Source organism: Euprymna scolopes, chromosome 36 (genome assembly GCF_053919585.1).
Source record: "Euprymna scolopes isolate OS-2025 chromosome 36, ASM5391958v1, whole genome shotgun sequence".
In the NCBI taxonomy this organism is placed as follows: domain Eukaryota; kingdom Metazoa; phylum Mollusca; class Cephalopoda; order Sepiida; family Sepiolidae; genus Euprymna; species Euprymna scolopes.
In genome coordinates, this window is record NC_136517.1 from 62877365 (window position 1) to 62893519 (window position 16155).

Below are 16155 nucleotides of genomic sequence, written 5' to 3' on the forward strand. Positions count from 1 at the left end.
CTTCCACCCATCTCACATACTGGGCACACTTAAGTGCCCTTATTTAAGAGATAAACATTTCAAGTGAAAGCTAATATCTATACAAATTTGTCACCTTTAACCTATTATTAAGTATAGGAATATGAGATTTGATAAAAATTCTCTTAAGAGGAGCATTTAAGGAAGCGGATGTACTTGAGGTGCCTTAAATAAGTTTTCAGACATTTTTGTGCAGGCATTCATGAGATGACTGACCAATTTTTATGATTTCAGGTTCAAATGAACAGCAACAACAGGAATTGGAATACATTCTACCAAAACCCGATGATCACAGCTGGTGAATTTCAATTGCAATCTGGGCGTGATGACACTTTAGAGAAATGATATCCAATAAAATCCTGTTTTGAACTTGAAAAAATGTCACAGATTCATATGGAATGCCTCAGACTGCTTTTAGACCATCTTGCATGAATCTAGCATCAGTTTTTGAGTGGCATAAGAGATTCAAGGAGGGCAGGGAATCTGTGAGAGATGATGAGTGATGTGGGAGGAGTAAGAACTGAGAACACTAGAGTTGATTGATTGATTTCAAGGATAAGGACTGTCGTGTCTCTATAGAGACAATAGGTGCATAGTTTGATGTCAGTGTGGGAACTGTACACACAATTATTTGTGAGGAACTGAAGACACGGAAGATTTGCACAAAGTTTGTCCCAAAGATGCTCAGTGAAGATCAGAAAGACGCTGTCATGACACCAGGGAGATGGTCGAACTGATCAATTCAGATCCCACAGTTCTTGATGCTCTGGTTACCTGCGATGAAAACTGGATCTACTGCTATGATCCAGAAACCAAGAGACAGAGTTCTCAGTGAAAGCATGCTAATTCTCCAAGACCCAAGAAGGTAAGACAGAGCAAGTCCACCCAGAAATTTATGATCCCTTTTTTTGACAGCACAGGCATGATCTACATGCACTAGGTTTCCACTGGACAGACAGTCAACAAGGAATACTATGTTAAAGTTTTAAAGGAGTTCAGGAAGAAATTCCATCAGAAGAGGCCAGCACTCTTTAAATTGAGTTAGTGGCATTTCCACCAGTCCACAACTCCAGCCTCGTCATAGACTATTTACCAAGATAAGCACCAAGGCAGTTCCTCGCTCTCCTCATAGTCCAGATCTTTATCCCTGTGACTTTTGCTTATTCCCTAAGCTCAAGGAAAACCGTAGAGGCTGTTGTTATAAGACAATTGAGGAGATGCAAGAGGGTGTGACAAAAGTCATTGATATGCTCACACACTGGGACTCCATGAGGCATTCCAAAACTTGATATGCTCACACAAGAGGACTCCATGAGGCATTCCAAAAGTTGTTGGAATACCACAGGAAATTACTTGAAAGGGGACTAGAGTTTCATGTGTGTACTATCAATAAAAGTGTGTACTATCAATAAAAGTGGCCATACGAAAAAGACTGGAAACTTATTGAAGGCACCTTGTAAGTACCCTATCACTAAAAATATAAATGTAGAAATTTAAAAAACGTGAGATTGAATCTTATTAAACTTGGAAGAAGCATTCTATTATCTGGCCTGGTAACACGTGTTATAACATATGTTCATTTGATGACGTTAACACTGTATCTTTTCTGATAACTGCTTCATATTGTTTGCATAGTTCACATCTGGTGGATATACAGCTACGAACTCTAGATATGGCATGCAAATTAGGGACGGAGGAATGAATAAGAAAGCAAGGCGGAAAGATAAAGAAAACTTTAAAGTTTTATTTTTTATCTCAGTTGTCCAATCTTAATGTCTGACTGACTTTGAGGAAACCAGTATAGTTGAAATATTGGCATTGTTAATGTTGCTTTATTTTCATTATGATTTATTCAAAACAAAACTATAAACCTTTTTATTATACAAAAAAACTTCTTAAAATATAATCACTTAATAACTGTTAAAGACTTCTTATTAGACTAAAAACAAACAGAAAAAGTTTTATGCTTTTTTATGAATGTTTTTTTCCTAAAACCACAGAAAAACATTATCATAACAAAAGATGACAAAATCTTTCTTAACTAGCTCCTAAGACTGACTTATTCCAGACCTGAAAAAAAACAAAAAAACAATGTACATCAAATCTGTTGCTAACATCACTGAAAAAATGGTTGGATCATTCTATTGCTCCAGAAAATACCTCATTCCTGATGTAATCCTCTATCTGTATAAGAGCCAGTGCAGATGCATCCTAAGATGGAGTACTGCTGTAATATCTAGGGAGGTTCCACTTGGAACAACCTTTCTTGCTTTGACAGAGTATAAACCAAACTTCACAATATAGCTGGGACTCTTTTCTGCAGCCGTTTTCACACAAAAGAGACATTGTTAGTCTCTCTTGTATCAAATAAATTCATGGTAGGTGCTCAACTGAGATGCAAACCCCATCCTCCTCTTCATTAGCAAGAACCCACCTGGCATCAACCAACAGCTGAAAACTTTCCTTTCTCTCTATACTAATAACAAAGGAGAATTTCCAGGAACAGTTTTTTTTACTAAAGTGCTTTGACTGTGGAACAAAATATCTTGAAGTTACTTCTCAGCAGATTTCAACATGGTCCTCTTCAAGTATAATGTAAATAAATACTTATTGAGCCGTTCTTTCGGATAATCAATTCTCCTTAAGAAACCTTCCCATTCTACGATTGTTTCCAATCAATGATCTCTTCAACCCTTATCCTCAATCAACCATCAGCCATTGATAAGCAAAAATAAAATAAAATAAAATAAACAAATGTTCAATTAGCTTTTAGCAAAACACAGACTGATGAGGAAAAACTCCAAGTATGTTCTTCTAAACATGGCCAGAACAATTGAAGAAATCTTTCATCTGGCAGAAATTGATAAGAATGAGGAGCACCAACCTCTGCAGACTTTTGTTTCAAGATGCTACACCAAGATAGAACACCAACTATTTGGAACTCTTCTGAAACACTCTCAACACGTCAATAGGATAGTAAGAAGGTAACAGGAGAAGGTCTTGAAACATCAATTAAATTTGATTTTAAAATTAAATCTGTATATTTTTTCACGCAGTCTGCAAAGATTGGAGGGTGGTAAAGTGAGCAAAGTTTCAATATATTCACCATCAAAATTTACATTAAAAAACTTTCAAAGTATTATGATAGGTCATTTTAATAGTTTTTTGGGGAGATGGGGGAGTATGCAAAATACAGACTGTGATGAAATAACATTTAGAAACCCATTCTTAACACGAGGAGAGGGCATTTTGTAACTATTCTACGATTTCACCTAACAATTTAATAAACAAAAGAGGCTGTAAAAATTGAATATACCTTAAAAATCCCATCTAAAAAATAGTATCATCCATTAATTTAATCTTGTATCTCCAAGTCAAAAAAAACTCTTTAAAACATCTCCCATCCAACTTCCATAAGTCTTCTTTTTCAACTGCATTTACTCGGCGTTGTCCAGGTGAACAGCTTAGAGAAAAATAATCAAAAATGTTACAACTTGGTTTTGAAATAATTTTTTATTTGTTTTAATTTTTCCTTATTTTACTTTTGATCGCAATAAATATTTGATTAATCTGTATCTTCATCTGTTCATACAGTTTGGCCATTTGTTGCACTGGCATTGAAATTAAAATGCTGAATCCATATTCACAATAGAAGAACAAACTAATCATGTGCATGCGATCAATATTGAAATTAATTTCAATATTGAAATTAATTTCAATATTGATTTACAAAGATGATATCTCAATTGTCTTTATTATTTTCTTAGTTAATGATTTAATAGAAATAATGCAGTATTATTTCCAGATATTTTCTACATCATGAATATCATTTTTGGAGAAAACGGTCTTTCCATTTCATATACTTCTGTTGATTGCAACTGAAGAGTTTGAATGCAAAATAAGAAAAATCTAATTTCCATTAAGGAATATATATCAAATGGACTAAAAACTTATTTTTATTAAAAGCAAAAAGAAATTTTGCCAACATCATTTAGTTAATGTGAAGGTTGAAATGCAACATTTTTTTTTTGTAGTGAGAGTGTCGTAATTTTGAAGATGATTATCATGTTTTGCATTCAAACTCTTCAATTTTTGGTTTCTTCAATTTTCTTAGGCAACGCCGGGATACGGGCCTAGTAGTAGTAAATGAAGAACTATTTCAAAGGGCAGTTATCAAAATATAATGTGTACACGTACGAAGATTGTTTTATTCAACTCTAAGACACTCTACTTTAACATGCTGAAAATATAGTTCTGAAATAATGTTTGATCAATAATAGAAAGTTTTTGAGCTTCTTATTAAAAAAAAAGTTACAAAGTAGTTGCAGCCTCTATTTCCACGTTCTGTTTGGGTTTTACAAATCATTTTTGGCATTGTACAGTAAATAAACATCCTGAAAAACCTGACAATAAAAATTTTAATAAAAATATTTTACATAGAGTTTACCAGATGAATTTAAAATAAAATCACTTTCCGACCAGATAGTGTTTGAATGATATTTAACAATCTTAGTGAAATCTGTTTTAGCTCTATTATATAAGAGTGTGTGTGTGTGTTCGTTCCCTATAGACTCCTAAATGGCTCAGCCGATTTTTTTTTTGAAATCTCACACAAATGTACTTTATGCCTGGCAGGATTTTTAGGTAGATTTTCTATCGAAATATCTTTGATAAGTATCAATAATCAAAATAATCTGATGAAAGAAGGAACAGGTGATTTTGACTAAAGTTAACGCCTTATGCAACCTAAAATCACAAGTGCATTTGAGAAGTTTTATTACTGCATAAGCAGAAAGATCTGGCATATTAAATCAACAGCAAAGTTGTTGATATGACAGTTCGAATGAAGGTTTCTATTTTGAGCACAAATTCAGCATGATACTTCACTTTTGCATTTTAAACTTTAATTCAAGTAATTATATAAAATAGTTTTATAAAATCAAAAGTTCTCTGTAGTGCAAGTACAGTATGCGTAAGATATTTGAGGACACTTATATTTTGTAAATTAAATTCAAAATATACGAATTGTTTTTCTTTTGCTTTCAGAAGATACCATGGCAGATAATACTTTTACTAAAACTCTGACTAATTGCCGTTGCTGCTGATTAAAGCAACTTCGACACAGATGATTGACTGGGTCCGTCAACATAAAATATCGTAAAACAATCTTGTAATAAAACAAATTTACTCAGAAGTTTCGAGAGGTTATTTTTGGCAAATATCTTTAAGTCCATATCTAAAAAGATATTTATTAAAGAACACTCCCGATTTGTATTAAATATTCCCTCTTATACGGACGATCTACTGAACCAGTTAGCGCAAAAAATGTTATAAAATAAACAATAAAACAACTTTAATAAGTTGTGATTTTTTTTGCCAAATCCTTAAAGATAGAGACTTTTTTTCAACCCAGTGTGCTAGGTGTATCAGAATTTTGGGGGAATTTTTGACACCCCTAACACGAAACTGCGAATAAAATATAAAAAACTCGTAATTTCTCTTTTAAAAGTGGATTGTTTATTTTCTTTATGGAATATATTTCCAAAATAAACTATTAAAAAATAATAGAAATATTTTTTATTTTTTTAAAAAGCAGTGTTTACACAGTGCCGACGCGCCTTCATGCAGCCATTTTTTTTTTTACATAATGAAATCAATTGAATTTTACGAGTTAAATATTTTTCAATTTTTAAACTTTAAAAATCTATAAATTTTTCTATTGGTTCAATTTTTACGATATTTTCAGGGTCAATCTGAAATTTTATGCTCTTTCCCATAAACCAAATATAATATTTTAGGCAAACGTTTTTTTTTCAATTAACCCCTCCCATTTTGAAATGTCTATTAAAATTTTAATAATTTATGTACCAAAGTTTTATATATCACAAATTGAAGATAAAAGATCAATAAATAAAATATTCTAATTTAAAACAAAAACAAAAAAGTGTTTTTTTGGAAATTTACCAAAGTCCAAAGTGTAAAACACTTTTCTTTTTTTTTTTTAAATCACATTGATTTTTTTTTTTTTTTAAGTGGAAACTTTTGTTATGATTAGAATGTCAAGTAAATATGAGACGCTTATGACAATTTTTTTTCTATTTCATTCAATGTTTTCTTTTTTTAGATAAAAAAAAAAAATTCAGTCGATAAAGTATTAAAATAAATCAATCCAAAACTCATGTATTTCATTAAGATAATAAAAAAAAATTAAATCTGTGAACTGTTTTTTTTGTTTAATGATAAAAACTTATAAGTGAATGTGTTCAGTTTTTAGCTACGGAGGACCAAATACTAATTTTGGTTTACAGCACGCATTAAAAAGACATAAATTATGTCCCTTTAAGGCACCAAAATATACAGGTGAATAAAATCAGACTTGTCTTCCTTTATTTGAACAGTTAACAAAAATGTGAGTTCATGTTTTTTTTAATCCTGGTTTAAAAAAGTATTTTATTTAAAAAGGACATAGAATATAAGTATAAATATGGATAAATTCTTAACACTGAGCAATTGAACTACTCATCGAATAGTAGTTTTTATAGGTAAGTGATTTTTTTTTAATTTATATATATTTTTTATAATCGAAGAAAGTAAAATTTTGTTGATTTTCTTTAAATCTTTTTTTTTTTTTTTTTTAAATAAATATAGCATAATTTGCTATTAAATCTGTTATTTTTTTTAACTTTTGGTTTTTGCTCCTTTAATTAAAAAAAATTAGGGTTTGAATTACATGTTTCAAGAAGTTATAAGCTTCGAAAGACAGTAAGTCTAAATATTCCATTGTTTACCACGAATTTTTACTGATGATTTCTGACACTGCTACCAGTGTGCCACTTTTTTATTTATTAATTATTGAAATTAAAAAAAAAAAAAAAACGAATTTAGTCACAACTTTCAGTCAAAACGTTTTTTTTTTTTTTTTTGCAAATTTTACAAATGGCCTTTTTCTTTAAAATTTGAATTTTGTAACAATAACAATGTAACACTAGAAAATCTTTGTAAAAAGTAGAAGAAATCCTTAAAGACTGGAGCAATGTTTCCAATCCTGTGTGCCACTTTGGGGGAGGGGATTAGTTTTCCTCACATTTAAAACATTAGTGTCTAACTGTCCTCGTGGGGAGGAAAGTAAATAACTATTATTGTAAAAATTGTTTTTTTTTCCTCTTATTTTTAATACTGCTGCATGAAGTTCTGTTTTATTAGAACGTGACTTTGGTTCAGTTTCTAAAAAAAAAAAAAAAAAAAAAAAAAAAAAAGTCATTTTTTTGAAGTTTTCTCACATCTTTTTAAGTTGTTATTATCGACTATTACTTGTTTTTATTTTATTTGTTTTCTTTTTTTAAATTAAACTTGAAACTGTCGAAGTTGCTTTGACTAATTAAACCCTTAACAACTGAGAATTATTTTTTCCAATACAATGTGCCAAATAATTGTTTCAGTCTTTTAGGATTTAATTAGAGATACATAAAATTGTGTTTAATTTTTAGTTGTGCATAATTAGTAAAATCAAGGCACGACTAATCTAGAAAATAAACGTTTTTATTTTATTTTTTCTTATTTTTACAAAGATTTTTAATGAAAAAAAAAAAAAAAAAAAAAAGAAAAGGTGGTACACAGAATTGGAAAAATATTGTTTCAGTTTTTAAGGAGTTCATTATGTAAATAAATACTTATGTATCTATTTACTTTCTGCATTAAGAGAATATTTTAAAAAAATAATTTTTGTCAATAGTTTTTGTATGAATCGAAAAATATATTTGCAAAAAAAATAAAAAATAACCTGAAACTTGTGAGTAAATTTATTTTATTTATTTCACACAAGGGATTTTTACCATATTTTGCACTGACAAATCCAGTAATCCGTTTGTGTCAAAGTTGCTTTAATAGCAAAACAGCAGCCGGAATAAATAATCGTACATTATTTTGTTGTACATATTTAGTAAGGCTCCTTATGTACGTCTAAAATTCAGCACAACTAAATGTTCGATTCGGCTCCTGCTGATTCAAGCAACTTTACATGTTTCTATGTGACAAACAACAGGAGCAGTCAAGTCATACAATGATCGGGAATAATTTTAGTCGTACATATTTAGTAAAACCCCAGATATTACTATAACTAATGAAATGAAAAGACATATTGCAATAGTGTCTTTAAAAGCGAAACACAGCAATTCAAAAATTGCAAAATTTCTAAAAGTCGACAGATCTTTCATTTGCAAAGTTAGGAGTTAAATAAAAATAATGGTGATGATTTGGCCACAAGCAAGAGAAACCAGCATTTTCAAGATTCTGACTCATTCAAAAGTCCTGAGTTTATCAGAAGGGTTCATGGCATGATGGACGAAAATTCTGGGACATCAATGCGACATCTTGCCAAAGATCTTCAAGTATCTGAAGTAGAGATGGCCAAAAAAAGGAAGAAAAACCCAAGTTTTTTTTTGTCTAAATAAGATTTAGGATGATTTACTATAAGAATATGAAAAATATAGCATAAGTACCTGAATTTCAAATAATTCCATCTTTTATTTCACTCTATAGACTTTGCGCGGTAAAATTTAAAAAATCCAAAATTTAATGATAGTTTGGAAGAAACTACAGAAGCCTTTACAGGACTAAATAAGTTTATTTAGTCCTGTAAATTTCCATGTATATTTTTTCATAAGCGGTATATATTTGTTGCCTACATAACCCAGAAGTTATAATAATGAGGCTGGCCAGTACCAGATGGGTGACCATTTTGGGAATGCTAGGTGCCATATATGTTGGAGACAACTGCATCCAGTATCACACTTGGTCGTCTTGACACTGTCTTGTCATCAGGACCAAGTGCTTTTGAACGAGAGAGTGTGGTAGATGCAAGTCCCCCACACTTTAAACTAAGTTAAGTGCAAGTTACAGGAAAAAGGAAATGGGGAGATAATTGTTTTTAAATGCGAACAAGTTGTTCGTATTTAAAAACAACCGGGTGTAGGCCTTACAGTCTACCATAGGTGAGGTAATATTATGTAACAACAAATTGCTGAAAGAAATTGTCGTATTTTTAGCAAAATATTATTTATCAATTTTTTTCTTTTTTGGTATCGATTCTTCAAAGCATTTCCTATTTAATTAGCAATATTGGGCTCACTAAAAGAAAAATTATTAATTTATTTTTCAAAGATTTAAAAGTAATGTTTTTCATAAAAATAGTGAAAATATAATTTTTTGCAAATCAGAAAGAATAATTATTATTAACATATTCAACAAATTTCACACTTCAAAACACAAAAGATAAAAAATTAAACTCATTCAAAATTCGGATTTTCAACCTTAAAATCTGATATGTACACAGATTTTTTATCTACTATCTTCACTCTCCTCACAATACAATATATTTTGTTCAGTTTCAGCTAATTATTTTAAGCATATTTGTAATCACAAAGAAGCGGGTGGGTTGTAGGCAATATATATATATATATATATATATATTATACATCGATTATGAAAAAAAGTATACCGTTATAAAGTTCATTCTTCACTTAATAACCGGTGAAAATTTCGTATTGATTGGATAATTACTTGATTTTTGGTAGATTTTTAAAGAGAGACTCCATCAAAAACTACTTACTCCCGCCTTCCGTTCTAGCCGTGCTTACTGAGGGAACAATAAGGAATGTTAAGGTCTTGATGAACAACATAAAGACCACCCTCTATCAATTTAAATAATCAAAACGATTTTTTTTAAGGTTGATTTTGGATTTACAATTTTTATTATCTCAATAGTCTTATATTCTCTTATATGAATATATTTTTTATTATTGGAAAGCTGTTATTAAAAAATCCATTTAAATTTCATATCGTGTAATATTTGAATTTAATATCATTTAAAGCTTTTATTTTTTAGAATTGTTTTTTTTTTTTTTGCTGTAATTCGAATAATATTATCGAGAAAAAAAATCATCCAGAAAGTGTTGTTTTTTTTAAACATGATATTGAATTTATGTCCAATTTTATTTACAACTTTGAAGTAAGTGAAATAAATAACAGGATTATATATATATATAAAAATTACTATTTTTTAATTATTTGATCTTTTCAGCTTTAAAAAATGTTGAAACTTTTATCAACCCACATTTTGCTTAGTTTTCGGACCATGAAATATAGGGGGGGGGGATAGAACACCTAAAAAAATATATATATATATTTGCGCTAATATATTTAACGAAACCTACTTTTAATATGCAAGTTTATTTAATAATGATTGAATATCGAAAATTTCAGGAAAATATGATTATTATTTGATTTTTACTAGATTTTTAAAACATGGGTGTGTGAACGGTTTAAAAAACGTCACTATATAGGAACATTGTTTTAATGCGTCGATAATGTAACCACGATTTTTGTCTCGCATTTTCATCATTTTTGTATGCCGTAAAAATTTTTAAAAAAATATTAGCAGTTTATTTGAAGCTTTGGTAAATATCCAGATCCGCTACTACAGAACACCGACCATTCTAATTTGTTTTTTTATAGGTAATTGAGGTCGCTGACAACGAATCTGATAGTCAAACTTGGGGCAATTTTACCGTTTGCATGGTATTTACCCCTGAACCCACGAACTACTTTCCATCATTTTGCAGCTTCCGTTTACGCTGTAGCATAAAAGACGGCTTCACCAAGCAAACTACGTTGGGGGAGGGGATTTTTTTTTTCCAGGACATAGAATTTTCTAATTTTCAAAAATACATTATAGCTCTTTTGGGGTGGAAAATTTAAAATTAGCTGAAAAAGTTGGAGTGGGGGGGGGGGTAATTTATCTGTTTTTTTTTTTTTTACCTGGAACATAGAATTTTCAAATTTTCAAAAAGTAACGCACCGACATTTACCAATTAGAACACCATTTAACATTTTCCGAAGATTTTACTGTTTACTTACGGAAAAACGTTTACTAAACTGCAAAAGCACCTATTAAGCCACATAAGTTCTATAATTGAATCCCCCTCCCGCAAAAAAAAGAATGAAAAACAAAGATGTTTGGTGCTTATGTTTTTGTAAACCACATTAAAAACTACGTGAGACAAAAAAAAAAAAAAAAGTCCCAATTTGTTGTACTTTTCTTTAACTGTAAGTCATTAAAAATGTCAGTCCGTAATTTTTTGATTGGTACGCCATGTGAGAAGGCAGTTTGCTAGGTGAAACAAGCCGTCGTTCATGCTGCAGCGCACGCGCGTAGCGTAAACGGAAGCTGCAAAATGGTGGAAAGTTATTCGTGGGTGCGGGGGTTAATACCATGCAAACGGTAAATTTGCCCCAAGTTTGACTATTAGATTCGTTGTCAGCGACCTCAATTACATATAAAAAAAAAAAAACAAATTAGAGTGGTCGGTGTTCTGTAGTAGCGGATCTGGATATTTACCGAAGCGTTTTCTATTAAATGGTAAAAAAGTTAGGATGATAATATTAAATTAAATTACAATTACATCGTGTTACATATGGGGGGGGGAGGTTTAAAACAGTGGCGCGCGTTGGAGGAGACAAATCAGACGTTTTTAGGCGAGCAGTTCATGTCAGCAAAAACTAATTGCGTGCAAAACGATTCTTAAACAAATTCAGAACAGAAGTGTATTTGGTATTTCTCTGGTGATCATGTCACAAACTTACGACTTCCTATATCACCAGATCTTATTCTTTAGATTATTACGTATAGGGCGTCGTTGAAAATTCTCATAACACGAAATCCTCTCTGATGAAGGCAATAGTATGAGCAATAAATGGAGGACAAAAACCACCTGATCAAAGCTTCAGTTAGTAATAGAAGCCAAAGGAGTGTATATATATATATATATATATATACAGAATAAAACGTAGATTAATATTTGTTTTGTTACAAGAAATTAAAAAAAAAAAGTTTCAACGATTTAAAAGTTTTATTTTCTGTTTTTTCTAAAAGTGTTTAGGGTGTCCTCAGATACCTTACGCGCCTTATAAAATGTTTGTTGAGTAACTGCGGGGGAGGATTTAAAAAAATGGGCAATTTTACAGATTTCAATGACAATAAAAATATAGGATCCTCATTCATTTCGAGGCAACGTCGGGTATCCCTGCTAGTGCTAGCATAAAACCCGGACTTAGGGTTAATAGTAGTATTATAGGAGAAAGTAACGGGGTTATCGCCAAGTTTTTCAAGCTAACAGAAATCGTAAACCTTTAACATTTGTCAGAGATTTTGTCCTTTGTTACACATGTCTTTGAAACGCTATCCGGTTAAATAAATACGTCTGAACTGGAAATTATATATATATATATATATATATATATATATATATATATATATATATAAATGGAATGTAAAATGAGTAAGAATTATCAAGTGTGTGTGTGTACGCGCGTGCGCTTTATCGAAGTTTTTCAGGGTGTTTACATGCATTTGTTAAAAAAAAATGTAGAAACTCTAGGGTGGTTGATACTAAATTTAACACTTTTGTATAAAAACTAAAGTCAAATAATCAAGATTTCTTTTAAAGTTTTCTTTTCAATTATTTTCTAGTTACGATTATTAAAAGTTTAGTAACAAAATCGAATTAAAAAGTTGCAACAAAGTTACAAAATAAAAATTGGAAAAATTTGTTTTAGAAAGTTTTTGTGAAACGAATTTATTTTTTATGTCAATAAAAAAATGGTTTACTGTGAGAATTTAAGAGAAGCAAAAACAACTCTCGAATAAAACAAATTCCAGTCGTAAGTTTTTGAAAAGAAACAAAGTTTAAAACTAAAAAAAAATATTGTCAATCGTTGCGTTGACACTGACAGCTACAATAGCGAAGTGTCAACCCTCCATTGAAATAATTTTTTTATTTTTCGATATTTTCTTCATTTCTTTAATTTAAATAAATGTGTAAAAAAAAAAAATTCTATTACACCTTAAAACTTGGCAGAAAGAAAAAATCATTTTAGAATTTAGAATAGGCGATCAGTTAAAAGTAAAATGATCGCCTAAAAATCAACTTTTTTATTTGGTCTGCCAAGTCACAAATAACCCCCACCCCCAATACGCAGAAAATTTATCTCCCATAGCAAAAAGTTGGTTAATTGCCCTAAAACGCTAGAATGACGCGGCAATGGAGACCAGGTTATGCAAAAATCACGTGAACTTCATCCCCACTATAAATCTAAAAAAAATTATGTGTATTTGTGTACGTTCTCTATTTTTTTTCCTCGTGTTTTTCAGACGTAATCACCTAAAACTAAAATCTAATTGCCAATTAGTAATTGGTGAAAGTGCTCTGGGGGACCACCCGAAGATTTACCTTTAAAAAGTTGATTACGAGGAGGTTGAAATGAGAAAATGGCTTTCGGAATAAACACCCCCAACCTCCCCATGTTAAGAACGGCTTTCGGAATAAACACCCTTTGCAGATTGAACAACCAGTGCGCCTGCGGCAACCGTACATTGATCGTCTTCGAGTGGTCCCCCAGTGCACTTTCACCAAGCTTGAATTTAACTTTAAAAAATATCGCGGTAACAATCAGAATTTTTGACACCCCAACCCGAAACTGCGAATAAAATATAAAAAAAAACTCGTAATTTCTCTTTTAAAAGTGGGTTGTCTATTTTCTTTATGGATTATACTTCCAAAATAAACTAACATTTTGAAATGTCTATTAAAAAGTAAATAATTAATTTACTCACCAAAGTTTTATATATCACAAATTGAAGATAAAAGATCAATAAATAATATATTCAAATTTAAAACAACAAAAAGTAGTGTTTTTTTTAGAAATTTACCTGTAAAGTCCGAAGTTTAAAATCTTTTTTTTTAACACTTGTTTGTTTGTTTGTTTTTTTTTTGGGGGGGGGGGTATTTTTAATGAAACCTTGGTCTTTGCTCCTTTAATTGAAAAAAAAAAAAAAAAAAAGGTAAATTTATACAAACACCGTGACAGCGAATTAACCCTAACCCTAAACCCTAACCCTGTCACGGTGTTTGTATAATAATACCAAAAAAAAAAAAGGGTTTGAATTACATTTTGCGAGTACTTATAGGATTGGAAAGACAGGGGGGGGGGTCGAATTAGTTCACGCCCCCCCCCCATTTTGAAATGTCTATTAAAAAGTAAATAATTAATTTACTCAAAGTTTTATAAATCACAAATTGAAGATAAAAGATCAATAAATAATATATTCAAATTTAAAACAAAAAAGTAGTGTTTTTTTAGAAATTTACCTGTAAAGTCCGAAGTTTAAAACCTTTTTTCTTTTTTAAATCACGTCGTTTTCGTTTGTTTGTTTGTTTGTTGTTTTTTTTTTTTTTTTTGCTTTTTTAAATGAAAACTTGCTCCTTTAATTGAAAACAGTATTTTGTCTAGTTTATTATTTATAACATCTTTTCCTGAACTTACCGTGTTAAAGAGTGTCGGGCGCCATTTTGAATTTTCCAATACATCGGTAAACACTGTATGCTTTTCGAGCTGAATAAACATGTTACATTGAATAAAAACACGAAAAATATATCCAGTTAGGTAGAAAAGTAACTTATCTTGCCTTTGATAACATTTATTTTTTTTTATATATTTGTTTTTTTGACAACTTTTTCGAATCTATGTGTACAGTAATACAAACCCTCGCTCATTATATGTTACCGTGACATAAGTTGACATATATTCGGTGTTTTTTTAATAGTATTTTGTCTAGTTTATTATTTATAACACCTTTTCCCAAACTGATCATGTTAAAGACAGTGTCGGGCGCCATTTTGAATTTTCCAATACATCGGTAAACACTGCATGTTTTTCGAGCTGAATAAACATGTTACATTGAATAAAAACAAAAAAATGTATCCAGTTTGGTAGAAAAGTAACTTATCTTGCCTTTGATAATATTTATTTGTTATATATTTATTTTTTTGACAAATTTTTCGAATCTATGTGTACAGTAATACAAACCCGAAGCTTTTGTTAACACGAGGAAGAGGATTTTGTTAACTATTCTGTACTTTCACCTAACAATTTAATAAATAAAGTTCGGAAACTGGAACTCTCGCCGGAAGTTAATCTTGCGGATGAAGTTTAGTGATGAACACCGTTTAATGCTAACTTGGAGTCTGGTATTCTTCTGGTTTGCAAAAAAATATGTAGGAATATTTCTAATGCCTCAAAAAACATTCGTAAACAAAACCAAATTAAAAAAAAAAAAAAAAATGAAGCTTACACACATCTTTTTATACATGAAATTAAAAAATCTGGATTAAACAAAACAAAATGAAGTCATTAAAAAAAAGTTTTTAGATTTAAAAGCCGCGCCGACATTAAAAGCGTAAAAAAATAAACAAACAAACAAAAAACAAATCCTCGTCTTGTCAAATTTAGCGAAGAAAAATAAATGAAAACAAATAAATTAATAGTAAAAAAATATTACTCACCGATTTATAAAACTTATTCTCATTGTTTAAAAACGCATGGCGAAAACAAAGCGACAACAAAAATATATAATTTTTTAAAGATAGACTCAGAGGTGAAAATAAAATGTATGACCACAACAACAAGTGGTCATTTATTTGTCTCGTTGCCGCTAGATGGCGCTGCTGACCCTTTCACTAAAATTACTACTCATGGTAAAAAGGCTCTCCCTAAAAAACGCAGATTTTTTTTTTTTTTACGCATATAAAATATAGTACATTTCCTTCATTCTATTTTAAATTTTATTGCCTTATTTGATTTATTTTAACTTATTTCAGTAATAAATTAGTTGATATTAGTTTTCTTGTAGATTAGAATGTAAACAAAACATTTATAGTGCGGGTAAAAAATAAATTAATTAAATTAAAAAAAAAAAAAGGCGAATGCTGAAAGTACTGACCGTGGCTGAGAAGGCAAATCAATTTAGGCTTCTAACCCTTTGCTGGGTATGGTTGGGTTTTGTCTTAGCAGACCATTCTCCCCATGTATTACCTCCTCCTTCAGGAATGGGATTGGTTTATCAGTGATCACCAGTCGCCTATTTAGAGCAAATTGATTTCCACCAAAATGTTTACCCTTGGTGCACTGCACTATAGTGCACTGCTGCAGTGGCGGGTTAGGTGGGTTTAAACAATCCTCTTCTACTCGCAAAGATCGCATTTTAATGTGTGAAAAGTTCGGCTGGAATGGGATGAAAAATGC

General features: G+C 30.6%; 1 protein-coding gene across 1 annotated transcript in view; it reads right to left on the reverse strand.

Annotated features, from left to right (window-relative positions):
• LOC145260537 (protein dispatched homolog 1-like) overlaps nucleotides 1-15576 on the reverse strand; it is a 62266-nt gene extending 46690 nt beyond the window's left edge. Inside the window, exon 1 of the mRNA XM_080118748.1 lies at nucleotides 15417-15576. The gene's annotated coding sequence lies outside the window, so the exon portion shown is untranslated. The remainder of the gene's footprint in view (nucleotides 1-15416) is intronic.
• Nucleotides 15577-16155: the final 579 nt, after the last annotated feature.